This window comes from Orcinus orca, chromosome 14, assembly GCF_937001465.1.
Source record: "Orcinus orca chromosome 14, mOrcOrc1.1, whole genome shotgun sequence".
In the NCBI taxonomy this organism is placed as follows: Eukaryota; Metazoa; Chordata; class Mammalia; order Artiodactyla; family Delphinidae; genus Orcinus; species Orcinus orca.
Genome location: NC_064572.1, coordinates 84522080 through 84537084, shown reverse-complemented (window position 1 = coordinate 84537084; position 15005 = coordinate 84522080). Strand labels below are relative to the sequence as shown.

Genomic DNA, 15005 nt, shown 5'->3' with positions numbered 1-15005 from the left:
AGGAAGCAGAGGAGCTCTGGGGGTGATATGTTGAAATCTGGCCAAGGTGATGGGCTAGAGACTGTGGTGTGAGAAGATGCCCCTGGGATTTTCCCTGGTGACCGCGTCAGGCACCCCATTCTAGAACCTTCCTAAGAGCTGGAAGACCCACCTTCCATCCTCCTGACTCCTGTTGCTCCCTCTCCTGCCTGGGCCAGTTCTCAGGCCCTGCCTTGGGGTGCCATGTATTATGGGGGAGTCTGTGGGGTCCGCTCTCCAGAAGGGCCTCAGGGAATAGGGCTGGGTCTGTAGAAACCTCGGGCTCCCAGGTCCAGAAAGGCAAGAAGGAGGCCCCGTGCAAGAAGGTGCCTGGAGGTGGGAGACGTGTCCACCAGAGCTTTTCTCTTTCCTGGGGTTCTCCTCTGTCACAGCCCCAGCTGGGAGCTGCAAGGGGCTGTGACAGAATGGGGGGATCTGAACATGGGGTGACCCCAGCCCCAGGGAGATGGGGAAGAAGCAAAGAGGGAGGCTCGAGTCAGGCCCTCTGACGGGACTGCCCTCATCGGCCTCGTATCAGACCTCTCTGTGTGTGGCATCAGCTGGGGACCGTGACACTGGGGTCACCCAGAGGCCCACCTAGAAGCTGCCTGCCCCCGTGCCCTCCCCAGCCCCCCAGGACCCCGGATATCCAGAGCCCACAGCCTTAGCTGGCGTGGGGTCGTGAGTTCCCCTCTGAGGGCACAGTGCTGGGTTCACATCTGGCCCCAGACTGTCAGCCAACCTCCCTGAGGAGTGGTTTGTGGTCTGCAGAACCGAGCATCTCCCCACGGGATGCTATGAGGGCTCTAGGAGGAATCGGTGGTACCACTGTCAGCTCTGGGCCTCGTATGGAGCAAGGGCCCAGGCACCCTAGTTGTTACCATGACACCCAGAGCAGCCACATTCACCCCACGCACGGCTCTCCTCTCCCACCAGCCTTTGGTGCTCGCGCCAAGGCTTAGTCATTTTGTCCAGAGGCCATGGGGTGTTTCCTTTAAGGCCGCGGCCCACGTGTGTGCGTGGCTCTGCAGTCCGCTCGCTCCTACACTGTGAGGAGGGAACCCGTGGCCGCTTTTCCCGCAGTGCCGGGTGCACGCTTGCGGTGCAGCCGAGGGAGCTCTCCCAGCACTGCTTGCTTGTACCGTCCTCTCTCAGATTTGAGTCGTGGCCTTTTAAAAATTGTATGTACGTACCTAATAGAGTCTCAGCTCAGACATTCAAGGACGTTTAAAGTGGAAAGCTGTTCTCCATTTTACTGCATGTGGTATGTATGGCAAAGACAGACCGCAGAATGATTTCCATGGAGAAATAACACCCATTCCCAAGTAGTATTCACATTCCCGGTGCTGATATAACCTCAGCTGATCTGAAAGAATGGAAGAGGATGACAGGCGGGAGTGGAAATGTGAGAAAGTCTCCCTTGAAATCAAGTTTGAATCCATGTCGGAGCGTTATACTTTAGACTTATTAAGGAAGCAAGAATTACTAGATTACATGGTACAAGGTTGTTCGGAACTGTGCGCATCATAGGCAAACTACCTCCCCCCAGATTGTGTCCGATCTCAATGGAAGGACTTGTGAAAACTTATAAAGGGTAAATTGATAGAAAAACTGGCAGAGGCAAAATGAAGAATGTTTTTTTATTTGAGTAAAGCATTTGCGGGAGGGGTGCCGGAGCTGCGCTTTCTGAATCCCCGGGGAATGGAGGAACAATTAGTAAGTATGATGGATCAGCTGACAGAGGCTTTTCTTCCTTGGCTCTGTGTGAAACGATGGAAAATTTCTTATTGCAAGTCAAATTTCCCAAGAAATCGGAGTGTGAATTGAGTAAAGGCTCAGGTCTCTAAGGAGAGTCACAAAGCAACTTGGGATGGGAGAGTGAGTGCACGCAGACAGGAAGGCTGCATGCTTTATAGCTTCTCACACTGTGAAAGTGTGAAATTACAGATTCTCAGCAATCTCTGCTATCACCGACCCTTCCTGAAAATTGGAGTCCCTACCTCAATTCCTAGCTTCTTTATGGTTAGAAAACACCCAGAAATGCAGGGTCAGAATGGAAGCTTTAGATTCTGGTCAGACCCACTGAAGCATCCGCTGTGTCGGTGGGTCGGTCAGACACCAGCCTGCTCTGTGGCTGCTGGTACCCGCGCACAGCTCTTTGTAAGAAGAGACGTTGTAAGCCTGTGTTGCTGAGCACTTACTATGAGTCAGGGCCGTGCTCAGCTCTTCCTCCAACAAATGGGATTAAGCAACTCATTTTCAGATGAGGAAACTGACTCACAGTGAGGCTAAGGGATTAGCCCAAGGACACACAGCTGGGAGCAGAGCCACGCCTTAGAAACCTGCCAGTTCGATTTCATGTAAGACCTCAGAGGCAAAACGCCTTGGACACGATGCCTTTTTAGGAGGGAGAATGGTGTGCTGATGAAATTTTCCTACCTGGCATCATCCTCTCTGCAACCAAAAGCTTTATGCAGAAGGCCAGAATACGCAGTCAGTAATCCCAGAGGCTAGGAGCCGATGAGCTGTCCCTGTGACTGAGTGTTGCCCACCCCCTACCTTGTTTAGAGAATAACATGATTTCATGTAATACATATGTTGGCATGTGCCAGGCCGCCAGCATCACAGCTCAAAAGAGGCTGAACTCAGCCTCTGAGGACCTCGGGAGACAGCCCTCTGGAGAGGGGGCTTCTGATGGACAGTGGCTGCCCACTGGGTGGCCCAGGATGAGATGACCTCTTGAGACCCGGTCTGCCTTTCCGATTCTGAGGGGCTCTTGTACGTTCAGTGATTCAGAGGTCAACATCGGCATCAAGGAGAGAAAAGATGCTGCTCAGCCCATTTGCCCTTTAGGGAGGATGAAGACCATCTAGTCTTCCAGGCAAAGGGGAGATTCGATTCCAGGCCTTTGCATTTCACACCGGCCTCCTGCTGCCCCATGACAGATGGCGGCCCCTCTCTGTCTCCCCTCTGCGTTGCACGTGAATGACGAGCAGCAGCTCGCCGGCCGAATTCGTTTTCCTTAAGTGAAAGAGAAAAGACAGATGGCGAAGAGTTTATTTTAGGTATTTTAACCTCGTCCACATGTTTTAACATTATAAAAAAGAGCGGAAACTGGCACATATTAGCATCACCCATAATCCAATAACTCAAGCATAATAATTGTGATTTTATATGTCCCCTTCAGAACGTTTATATATGTGTATATTACATCATAATGTCAACATGACTTGCATCCTTCTTTTTTTCTAAATATACCATATGTATGTTGCCGCGTAATCCTCCAAACCGTATCCTTTAATGCCTGAGAACTAGTTCGTGGAGTGCATCTGCCATCTCTTTAAGCCGTTCTTCTGTTACTAGGCATCTAGGTATGTGTAATTTTTATAATACAAGCTATACTGGGAGGAGCACTGTTGTTACACACACGCTGGGGGCCAGCACGCTGTCCCCTCGAGACAGAGTCACAGGTTGTACGGTGGGGCTTGGGCCAGAAAGGTTCTGGATGTGTTTTGCCAGATGGCTTTCCACAGGGCTGTGTGAGTCCATGCTCCAGTGACGTGGACGGCCTGTGTTTCATTGCATAAAGGGGTGGGATCAGAATGTGTTGCCGAAGGCTCTGGGCCTCAGTGGCCTGCTGGAGTTGCTTGATCGGAGCTGCTGCTTTCCCTGCCTTGAGGCACTGATCACAGGAAGTCTCGCCCACGAACCAGCAGGTGCCCCAGGGCAAGAGCCTCAGGATGCTCTCAGGAGCGGATGCTGCCACACTTGCCTCTGGGAAGGAGCGGCTCCCTAACACGTGACAGTCGTTCGTATCCTTTCTGACTGCTCGGGTTGGGTGAGGCTCTCAAAGCCAGTTGTTTAATAAGTGAAACATTCATAACTTTGGACCCGTCCTTAGCCTCATGGAGGGAGGGAAGATGCTAAGGGCTGCCAGGTTTAACAAATACAAATGTGGACACCCACTTAAACTTGAACTTCAGATAAAGAATAATCTTTTATATAAATAGGTCTCAAATATTGCATGAGACATACTTATGCTAAAAAAAAAAAAAAGATTCATAGTTTGTCTGAAAGTCAAACTTCACTGGGTGTCCTGCATTTTATCGGGCAGTCCCGTCCAGGTGTAATGAACATGGCCCAGTGCCCTCATTCAGGGCGAGATCTTGGAGGGGTGATTTATGCCCCCAGCCACTGTTTCCTTAGCTGGACGAGGACATTAGCATCCCACTTGCTTTCAGAGAGTGTTGTAAAGTGCTTGGACCTAGCAAGTCCTCAATAAATATTTACTACTGCAGATACAGTCTCAAAAAGAACCCGGTTCTTTAGCGTTCATGAACTCCAGGCATATTTCAGCTAGCCGTACAGAGACACAGTCTGTTTCCTCTGAAGGATGGAAGATCCCTAGTAGTTGACTGACTCTGTGAGTGTCTCCCAAAGGAGACCGATTAACGCCCGGAGCACAGGCGTGGTCTCTTTCAAGGTTCGGACACATCCCACTGGTAGCATGCTGTTTATTACCGTGGTGAATTCCAGATTTATCCAGCTCCTGTCTCTCCATTGTTCACCTTATTTCCAATTCCCGGTGGCCTAGTTTTGACAAATGTGACCCAGGTCAATGCCAATTGATTATCTAATTCAAAGCAAAACACCTATTTCCTATTTTCCCTACCAACTGACAAAAACTTTTCAATTACCCAGAGTTGTCTGGTAATAGCAAAGAAGAAAGAGTCTATCAAAAAATGTTTTTTAATAGGTGGAGTTTATTAATGTAGCAAACCTGTTAAATTGACAGTTGAACTGACATCACCAAAATTTACTCATCGTCTCACAGAACCCAAAGGTACATGAGAAAAGATGATTTCTAGACAATGATGGTTTGTCTTTTTCTGTCATAAGCGACTATATTTGACTAAGGCCACACAGCCAAAAGGATTTTCACCAGACCCCTCTGAGCTGTTAAAATATACTATCGGGCTTCCCTGGTGGCGCAGTGGTTGAGAGTCCGCCTGCCGATGCAGGGGACACGGGTTCATGCCCCGGTCTGGGAAGATCCCACATGCCGCGGAGCGGCTGGGCCCGTGAGCCGTATCCGCTGAGCCCACGCATCCGGAGCCTGTGCTCCGCAACAGGAGAGGACACAACAGTGAGAGGCCCGCGTACCGCAAAAAAAAAAAAAAAATATATATATATATATATATATATATAGTATCGTAGTAACACTTACAGTTGGATTTATGGACATTCCTTTTCTCTGTAAAACATGGACGTTTTATAGCTCTGCCAATCTTAAGAAAAAGAAAGAAAAAAAAGAAAAGACCACTGGTATCCATGCTTCACAGAGCTAAAGAGATGAGTATACATCCAGATTAACGAAGGCTTCCAGCGTGCCCCGGGGAGGAATGGCATGGGCGCCGCAGTCCTGTGGCTGCCGTGGTGACGGTTCCGTCTGAGCAGCTTCTCAAAGGATCATCAGGATGGCCATGCAGGGCACAGAGGACAAGGCACACAGGCCCTGAGCCCAAAGGTACAAGGTCATCACAACATGGCATTTAAGTTAAAAGTCCTTTGGAAGGCTTGAGGCCATGGGTTGGCTTTTGGTTTCGTACTTTTTCATTCAAGGGCAACCCCAAAGAGGCTGAGCCATGCGGGTTGCACAGTTGTGGAGGCAAGTGCATGGGTTCTGGGGTTTCCATACCAGCTACCACATCTGGGCCCCGTTACTGACTGCCTGAAACCTCTGCATCTCATTGTCCTCACCTGTATATTTGGGGTAACATTTCCTGCAGGATTGGCAGGATTGAATATGATGTCTATAGAGCATCTGGCACGAGGGCCGGCACGGAACAAGCGTGCAGTTGATGGGGAAGCATTGATGTCAATGTTATCGCAAATATCTAAACTACTCGCTGTCATTCATAACCCCCAAACATCTCTACAGATCCTCACCTGGCAGCTGCCACGCTCATCCTAATGACACGTGAAAAATGGGATTGAGCGGTACATTCTCCCTTCGCAGGGTTTGTTCCTAAGGTTGGCTTTTGTGTGCGGTCGTGTGTCACATGAGGGTATTGTTTGCACGGAGGAAAACAAAGCAGACACAGGTCCAGTGCAGTGGGGTGAATGGGCCAGGGCTCCACCGAGGCAGCCCGACTGCCTGGTGGCCTTCATGCCCCACTGCCCACAGAACCCATTCCTGGACCCTTTCACAGAGCCTGAGCATTTTCTCGTCTGTTCTGCCTTGGCCCTTCTAACAGACCCAAGATACCACAGTGAGTCTTCCCAGAAGAGCCCATGCTTTGGGGTCAGTTCTAAGCCCAGCTCTTCTATTTACTAGCCAGGTGACCTTGCAGGAGCCTGTGTTTTCCTGGGTGTAAGATGGAGACGATAATACCTACCTCGGTGGGTAAATGTGGAGTTAGGTGGATGACGTTGTTAGGGCGTCTGTGTGTCCAGGTTTGCCTGGTACAGCCTGGTCTGTGTCTGTTGTCAGGTCACGTTTACTAACTGTGTCCCTTTTCACTGTCAAAGGTGTCCCGATTTGGACGATAGCCACCTTAAATGTACAGATAGCCAACAATTGGGTTTGCTTTGGTTGTTGACGATTGATGATAATATCGTAATAGCGTCACTGTGACTGCTGGCAGCTCAGTGGGACTGAATTACTACATAAAACCAAAAGAAAATTTCTTATGTCTCCACGCAATTAGAAGCTTCCCATTTTTCTCATTAGAAAATATCATAATTTATATGCATCAAAAATGTGCCGAATACATAAGCTTTTCCTGTTTCTCTCTGGTGGCTTCACAGGTTTAGGGTGTTTTTCTTCCTATAGAAACCTATGGGACTGATGACTTTTTCTCGATAACATTTGCCCCCCTCCTGGATAAACTTTCATTCATTTTTTCAAAGATCACATGCATTCAGGATGTTCGTTAGGTAACTAAAGTTTAGCTTTTTAATAGTCATTATTGTAAAAGTGCATTCATCTTACTCAGCCTTCTCCATTGTAAAAGATATTTTACTTACTCTCATTATTTTATTAATTAAGCTTCTCTAACGTATAAGGGTTTGTCTGCTACTATCCCAAGTTCTTGAGCTCAGAGCCTGAAAGTTGAGCACCAAGAGAACAGAGGGAAACAGAAAAATCTCAAATGTCACATGGGATTTCAGGAGAAACTACAATATATGGAAAGTTCCAAGGAAGAGGCTAAAGGCTCAAAGGCTAAAGGCTAAAGGCTAAAGACTAAAGGCTCAAGGAGTGGATGGGGATGCAGATCTGGAACCCCTTTCGGAGCCCCTCAAGGATCATCTTTCAAAATCGGGAATTCTCTCTCTGGCCCCAGGCAGTATCCTCTGGCCGGCTGCCAGGGTCACCCTGGCAGCCTGGCTGGGTTCCAGGAAGGGACAGGGCTGCCTCCCTGACCTATTAAGCCCTTTAGTTTTTTGATATATGTGCAACATTCCGAATGGTCAAAACCAAAGGCATCATTAATAAAGGATGAGTCTGAAGAAACATTTGAAGTGATGTGATACATTTCACATTACGGTAGAAAGAGAAGACTTATCGTCTTGGAAGATTAGCCCTTTTCCTGGAGTTACTCAGGCCTAACAGTTTCTTGAGGCTGAAACAAAAGGTCTATCACAAGCTGTGATTTACGTGGAAAGTTCTGATGGCATACATCTTGTTAGAGGCGAAAATGAGAGCTTTCGAGTTTGGTCCAGTTACGAAACGAACGGCTGAGACTCCGCAAGCTGACTGCTGCTCGCGTGGAGTTTGGTTTTTAATCTTTATGGGAATTCTTTTAACCTCGGAGTGAGCTGTACAGTTACAGGAAAGGCTGTAGCTTGTTCTCATTGGGTAGAGCCAAGCTTTATCTCCCCAACTCTATCGAATACTGGGGGCGTGGAGTGGAGATTGGAATCCTGGGCAGGACACACGAAGACACATCTGGACAGGACACCTCAGTGCATCATTGGGGGAGTTTCACCATCTTCTCTCTAATCATTCAAATCCTTTTCAAAGAAGCAAGCTGTGAGCAGACATTCTTCACACCACATGGCAAAGCAAGAATGCAAAAGGGAAAGCAAAAGGGTGAAATCCTTTTGCGGTCATTGCCGTCTAAGGATCTAGGGGTCACATCAAAGGCAATGATGCAGACGTCCTGAAGGAACATCAGCAGGAGGACTGGGCGGGCAGGGCGGTCCGTGCGCTCTCAGGAGTTACATCAGGAACATGTTCAAGGATCGGGTGACCTTTGGCCAGCGTACCTGACATTTTGTACAGTTTACACAAGCCTTCGAGCTGTGGTTATGCCAGAGTGACTGGTAGACAGTGTGTCACTAACACACACTCTGCTTTGGAGAGATGGACTCCTTTTCATCGCGGGCTCGAGTTTCGCATCGGCGCACTCCTCAGGCAGCTCCGTGCCTTCTGATGGGTGTCTGTCTCTCTCCTCCTGCACCTTTCCTTGTTGCTCGTGTCCTCGATTTACCTACTGTGTGTCCACTGTGCGTAACACCTCCCCTCACAGCCCCAGGGCTTTAGCCGACCACCTCTCCCCACCAATTCCCCGCAGAGCCCAGAGCCTGAGCCCCAGTGTCACTGACTTCGTCCTGTGCTGCGGTGTCAGGCGGCCCTGAACTGAGCCACTCACTCCTCAGGGGAGGGCCCTGTCCTGTGATCCCCCCACGGAGTTAGCACAGATTTAAACCCAGAGTCGTTGGAAGGAGAAGGGAGGGGCACGAGGAAGGAGAAACACAGTGTGGGGTTGTCCCATAGCCGGCGTACTCCAGGTCCCTTCGCCTTCCTGCCAGCGGTGCCCGTGGTGGTATCACCCCTGTGTCCCGCTGGGGAGGCTGGGGACCAGAAAGGGGAGGGCGCCTGCCCGGTTTGGACACCAGAACTGCCAGTGGCAGAGTGACGTTTGGACGCAGGTGGCCTGGAACCATAGCTGAGTGCCAAACGGCAGGAGTGGTATGCCCAGGATACCCCTGAGGGTGGCTTGAGCCGGCCTGTTTCGAAAGATCAGGACATACCAGGTTGGACGGATGGAGTATGGTCAGACCAGCTAGAGGACCTCCAAGGCCACGTCCACGAGTTTGGAGCAGGTGCCAGGGGATAGGGGTTGTAGAGGAGGATTTTGAGTAGGAAAACGGCCCCCTGAGTTCCAGGCCACCTTGCACAGGCAGACAAGAGTCGGCAAGACGAGGGAAGGGGTCATAGGTGAAGGCCTGGGAGGCCAGGGCAAGAGCAGTGCCCTCAGCCACGCAGCAGCCACAGAAGGGAACTAACGGCTCGCGACGGGGCCGAGGGTCCCGTTCCAGGGAGTTGGCTATTCCAGGGCCAAAGGCGGCCTAGGCATGACCCCCAGCCTTCAACTATGTTGAGTCGTTATGAATGTCATGGACACTCATCTCAAAATCATTTGGTGTCCTCTCAGTGGCCCTATTTCTTTATTTTTAAAACTTGTAGTGCTTTTTTTTTTTTTTTTTAAGTAACGAATGCGAAAAGAAACTCTATCACTACAAAAGGGATTTGTGAATTAGTGAATCTTCTTCTGACCCCCTGCTCCCAGACCCTCCAGAACCTTCTCTGGGAGGCAGGTTTCCAGTGCCCTGTGTCCATTCCAGAGCTAATCCATGCACACAGTCATGTGTCCACGTGGTGCTACTGCTGACAAAAACGGTGATGACGGGTCAAGAATAGTAGCAGATATTTCTGCAAGGTTTACTATGTGGCAGGTGCCGTTCTAAGTGCTGCCCAAGTATCTTCTCACAGAGACACCTCATAGCAACCCTACAAGGTAGGAATTCTTACCATCCCCCCGTTTTAGGTGAGGAAACGGAGGAGGGGGTCGCTCTCCTGAGTCATGCAGGGCAGAGCCGGGACGTGGCCACTTGGTGCCGGTCCTTCGGCATTGGCTTCTTGTCCTTATCTGCGGGCAGCCCCTCCCTACCAGCGACAGGCTTCTACCTCGTGGCTTTAATGGCCGTACGGAATGCCGTGTGTTGGTCAACCCTAGTTTGTCTGACCAGCTTGTTATCGATGGGCATTTCAGTTGTTTCCAGTCTTCTCAATTCACCATATTTTTCAAGTGATTTATTGGGTCAAGTCATAAAATTGGACTTTTGTAGTCACTGTGCTATTTTCCCAAGAGTAGTAACGAGACACTTGTAAGCCGCTTATCACTGAACGTGGAATTCACCTCAGTTCACAAAGCTGGTTTTTTAAAGAAGGAACCTGTTTCAGTTTGCTTTTAAGATATCACGGCAAGCCAAGGCGACACATGGTCTCTGCTTTGAAGGGGTAAGCCATGGAGAGTTCATTCCAGCATTCAGCATGGGAACTTTTAAGAACACTGTTGAAACGTGTTCCTGGTGACCTGCTTCCATCTGAATGCTTTTGACATCCTGGCAGCTCTTCAAAATATGGATTTTCAAGCACAACAATAATTAGTTTTAGTCACATGACGATTCAATATTAAGAATAAATATTCAGTCTTATGTCAGTGGGTTATTTAGCCTGTGCATATCTTTATCCTCAGCAGTTATTCTGAAACCCTCATAGAGAAAATGTTTGAGGGCGTTCTGTGGGCGCCTTATGTATTTCAATGAGTTGGTTAAGTCTCCTTTGCAAAGTCCTGTTGAAACAAATGTTTGATCGATTACTGGCTGACTTGTTTCTGCCTGTCTGCCTGAGACACTCACTTAAGAATCATTAATGTACAACGGAATCCCTCCCACTGCTCGGTCTGAGCATCTTCTCTGAACTGTCCTAGTCTGAAATTAGATAAAGGAAGTGTGTTCTTTTTCAAGAACAAAGCATATACACATTACATTGTGTACAATTTATTTACTGTAAAATGAAAAAAGATAACCTATAGCATTTTATTGTTTATAAAATTCTGGTTTATAATACGTCTGCCACAACACAAATGTTTCCATATTTAGTGGAACTCTGAGCTTAGCCTGCCTCTAAAATAATGGGTGCATTTCTTCTCTAAATATTTATTGAACACCTATTATCTGCTGGACATTTGGGGAGAAAAATGATGGACAACATATGAATCTTGTAGACCTTTGAGGGGCGGGGGATAAGATCTGACATGTATTTTTAAAAAGATCCCTCCCACAGCTCTATGAATACACTAAACGACTGTTCAAGGGGGCAAATTTTATGGTATGTGAATTATATCTCAATAATGCTATTACTAAAACAAATCCCTCTTGGGTGCATAAGGGAAAATACACACGAAGCAGCTGATGGGACTGAGCTCAGAGGTCCAAATGCATCCTTGGGTATTTGGTCATAACCAAAGAGGAAAAGTCCTTTGCCTGCTATTGCAATAAAATTGAAAAGAATTGATCCCTCCATAATCAAAGCAATCTTTTAATTAAGTTCCAAAGAGTCCAAATGCTTATGATTAAGAGATGCTGCATCATCTATAAAATTAGATGAGCAAAGCTAGAGTGAGGTCTAGTAATATATGTGAAACCAAGACAGCCCAGTTTTTTTCATATATATAGGAGAGAATTGATTGACCCAAATAATAAAAAGAGGACAGAACAGCTGCCACTCAACTGGCCATCATTAATTTTATTTGCTTCCGGAGATTGTGAACAAAAGATGAACGGTTTTATCAAGAGAAGTTTACCTTAATTTTATATAAAGCTGGGGGTGGGATACATGTGTGTTCAGAATATACCTTTTATTCCTCGGTTCAAGATAAAGTTGATAGAATTTAGTCCCTTGGAAAACAGCACCATCCTGATCATTATTCGAAAAAAAAATCATTATTTTTTTCAAAATTCTAATTAATGAACCCGAGCTCTGTTGCTTCAGTACTGATACCACATACTCAATGAATTTTCATATCTGTGTATGAAACATTTTTTCATGTCTGTGGATGAGCACGCATAAAAGAGGAGAAAAGTTCTCATTTGGAAAATAGGCATCTATGCCTGAATCTTCATCAGCAGCATGGTACCTGCCATTGTGATGCATGGCCAGACTGCTGAGCTGGCTAGGAGCTCGTGGAACCCGTGTTCCATCTCCTAGGGCAAGGATTAAGCCCCAAGGAACTCCTTTTTCCGTTCCTGGCACCTAAATTCTGCATTCCACCCTGGACTTCACGACTGCTTCAGCCCAAGAGTACTGTTTGGTCTGGTTTGTTTCAAGTAACAGAAATACAAACTCAAAATAGCTTAAGCACAAAGGGTGTCCATCAGCTCGCGCAGTCTCCCTCGGTCTGTGCCTTCTTCTTTGTGGGCTTCAGTAGCCATCTGCATCTGTCCACAGGAAGCACGGATGGCATTTGGCGGGGGCCAGGGTCACGTGATCTCAGGTTCCCTCTCCTTTGAGACTATGCGAACTCTCTTTCCCAGTCTCCGTGACCATCTGTACGGAAGGAAGAAGAGCCTAAGTGAGGCACCCATCCCTTGAAGACCAAAGCCCAGGAGGGTGGGTACCTGCCTGACTCGCCTGGGGAACGTGCCCCAAGTCAGGTGTGCAGGTAGCCCCTCATGACCCATCAACCTTTGGCCAGAAGATAAGTTAACCAACCCATTTCACCCCACGAACAATGGTGGAGGGGGAACCAGAACACAGCAATAGACCCTCCCATTGTGAAAGGAGCAGAGGAGGAAACACACTTGAGGCAGGTTTAGATGCCATTATTTGATATCTCAGGGATGGGTTCTCTCACCCGGCCAGCGTCCCTTCGGGGGAATCGGCTCCTCTATTCTCTCCGTAGCATCCCCTCTGGCAGCTCACGTGCGCCCCGTGTGGTTGCAGATGGCAAATGCAGATGCCCCTCTTGCCGGGCCTCACACTGTGATACCACATCCCCCAAGCAGGGGAAAGGAGGAAGCGCCTTGGTCACACTGGCCTGAGGAAGACCAAGACCCCATCGCTGGTGGAGTTGACTCCACCAAACCACAAAGACTGAGGATGGGAAAAGGGCAGGTACGCAATGGAAAATATCGGGACTGCTGGCCAGAAACAGGGACCAAAGCGCCACCTACCTGGAAGCCACCCATGTATGTCCCCACCTCCCTTCCGCGATTTCCCAGGCTGTCAGAGCTCTCAGGGTCTTCCTCCCTCCCTAGTGATCTACCCCGATGTCCAGAAAAACCCCGGCTCAGGATCAACCCAGCCCTCCGCGCTCTCCCTCTGCCGCCCTCAGTGCAGGGCAGTCTCACCTCCCGATCCAGGTACCCCCATGTCATCCCTGGCTCGCTGGTGACCGTCCTCATCTCCCACACCAGTCATTTCAAACATTTATCTCCTCCACCACCTTCTTCGTGTGGCTCGTCTATTCCACCTTTAGTAGAGACTCACCCGCACATCCTGTCAGCCCGAACGTCTTCCGGGATATTCCCCCTCCCCCTCCCCACTGGTGCGGTCATTAGCTGGGACCTGCTGGGGCAAGGGGACGCAGTGGGGCCGGCACCAGAGCAAGGCGTCGGTCAACAGAACCTGCTATTATCCCAGCTTTGTCTTGTGCCATTTCTGGAAGGATGAAATAGAGTTCACGAGGCAGAGATGAAGCATGGACTTTCCCCACAGAGGGTCAGCTCAGGAGGAGGCCAGGGACGTGGATGCACCTGGCGGGTGGGGGGAAGACAGGACGTTCCGTAATCAAGTTCTCTGTTGCCCCCAGAGAATCAAACGTGTGGATTAACTTAGTGTCTGAAGACCCCCAAGATATAGTTATGGGATTCTGCATTAATAAAAGCATTAAGGAGGAAAGTTATACCCGTGTGCTATTTTTAGGAGAATATGCCCTAGTGAAGTTGAATGCTCACTAGGATAATCAGCTATACTTTGAACTTTTATGGGTCCAGACCCCTAAATCTGTTGGGTCACATGTTCTGCTATTGAGCTCAATGCTGTTGGACTGGGAGTTATAGTAAAGAAAGAATAAAAAGCTTCTTGCTTTATTAAATCTTTCTTGGGTCTTCTATGGCTTAAAGCTTTTATCCAGTGTGATGGGATAGTCCTTGCTTTGTCATCCTCTTCCTGCAAACTTCTTGAACAGCTGTTGACAGAATGCAGCTGAAATATCTGGATTATTTTGATAATCACGTGAGCACTGTCTCAAACGCTACAGTTTATAAAATCTGACTGTTGCATTTGTCACAGTCAAAGCATGACAATGTCATCATATCATGGTGACAAATCCTAATAAATTCTACATGACAATAGGAGACTTCAGTCATCTATTTTATCACCATCAATTACCCTTGTGAATTCTAAACAATAGTCACTGCTTAAGGCAGTTTTGTCTTTTGTGCCAAGATAGGAAAGGGAAGAGCCCTGTCAATCAGGTGATTTTTATTCATTTTTATCAGTTTGGAACCATTTCCATGTCCAGCAGAATTTTATAGAGGTGTCTAAAGAAATGTATACCCTGGGAGGCGACCAGAATAAAGATTTCAGAAGCTGTATTATCTTTTCACCCTCTTCATCAAGGTGTGAACGGTCTACATTTTCTGGAAGTAGCCATGAGAAGTAATTAAAGAATGAAAAATGCAGCTCCTGTGTTGATAGGATTTGGGTTCCTTGCCAGAATTCCCGACTGTGAACTGACAATGTTCTTGCCTTCAGAATTCCTCCTTTCATTGCTCTCACTGGTCTCAATTTTGACAGCAGTATAATGCGTAATAGAAACGTTTTTCATTAATGCTTGAAAAGAAATGTCTGTCATTTGACAATTCTCAGAGAATAATCTTATGACAAAAAGTTGGCACATAGTCAAGAAAAAGCTCACTTGGTGTTGGCTAGGGGAAGTGATCACCAAAAAGTCGTAGGAAGTAACAGGAAAAAATATCTCTTCTCTTTTTCTTCCCCTGCAGTACAAGAGTTCCTGATGGATACGATTCAAAGAAGTTTACTCACCCGCTGGGTTTCGTAGCCTTTTCTTGCTACAGTCAAAAGATTGTTTTAACCGGGATGCTTAGACTGTTCTTTTTTTCTGCTCAGT

The 15005-nt window shown here is 47.9% G+C and overlaps 1 protein-coding gene across 1 annotated transcript in view; it reads left to right on the top strand.

Annotated features, from left to right (window-relative positions):
- ADAM12 (ADAM metallopeptidase domain 12) overlaps nt 1-15005 on the top strand; it is a 387388-nt gene that overhangs the window by 179283 nt on the left and 193100 nt on the right. The gene's annotated exons all lie outside the window — the stretch shown is intronic.